Source organism: Gossypium arboreum, chromosome 10, assembly GCF_025698485.1.
Source record: "Gossypium arboreum isolate Shixiya-1 chromosome 10, ASM2569848v2, whole genome shotgun sequence".
NCBI lineage: Eukaryota > Viridiplantae > Streptophyta > Magnoliopsida > Malvales > Malvaceae > Gossypium > Gossypium arboreum.
In genome coordinates this window covers 77667311-77668481 of record NC_069079.1, presented here as the reverse complement: position 1 = coordinate 77668481, position 1171 = coordinate 77667311, and positions in this window count along the sequence as shown.

The window sequence follows — 1171 nt, the reverse complement described above, 5'->3', positions numbered from 1 at the left end:
GAAATCCCGAAAATCCTAAAAATTGGGTCGTTACAACTCTACCCTCCTTAAATAAATTTCATCCTCGAAATTTACCTGATTCAAACAAATGAGGGTATTGTTGTCGCATCGCCTTTTCTGGTTCCCAAGTAGCTTCCTCTCTGCCATGATTACTCCAAAGCACTTTTACCAAGGGAACTGACTTCCTTCTTAGAACCTTAACATCACGATCCAGTATCTGCACAGGCTCTTCCTCGAAAGTCAAATCAGGCCGCACTTTAATCTCTGCAACCGGCACGACATGAGTAGGTTTAGAACGATATCGCCTTAACATGGAGACATGGAAAACATCGTGAATCCTATCTAACTCCGGAGGTAATTCCAATTGGTAAGCCACAGGACCTACTCGACTAAGAACCCGATAAGGCCCAATGAACCGCGGACTCAACTTGCCCTTCTTGCCAAACCTTAATATCTTCTTCCAAGGTGAAACCTTCAAGAAGACCATCTCACCCACTGAATACTCAATCTCCTTACGCTTCAAATCTGCATACGACTTTTGCCTATCAGATGCTTCCTTTAACCGATCTCTGATTATTCTGAACTTATCTTCAGTATTCGCTACCAACTCAGGTCCAAGAACTTGTCGTTCCCACAGTTCGGTCCAACAACTAGGTGTACGACACCTACGTCCATACAGCGCTTCATATGGTGCCATTCGGATACTCACCTGATAACTATTGTTATACGTAAACTCTGCCAATGGCAAGTAATCCTCCCAACTACTTCGGAAGTCGATAATGCATCCCCTCAACATGTCTTCCAAAATCTGAATAACCCTTTCCGACTGACCATCCGTATGAGGATGAAAGGTCGTGCTAAATTTCAATCGCGTTCCCAGTGCCTCATGCAACTTTTTCCAGAACCCAGATGTGAACCTAGGATCTCGATCAGAAATAATCAATATAATCGATACCGGCACTCCATGAAGTCGCACAATCTCCGCCTTGTACAATTTGGCTATCTTCTAAAGTGAATAGTCAGTGCGGATAGGTATGAAATGATCAGACTTGGTCAACCTATACACAATCTGTAACACCCCGAACCCGAGACCATCGCCGGTGTCGGACACGAGGGGTTAACAAGCCAAGTTCACATGTTTTGCCCACCAATTTGACATTTCCAGTCAGGC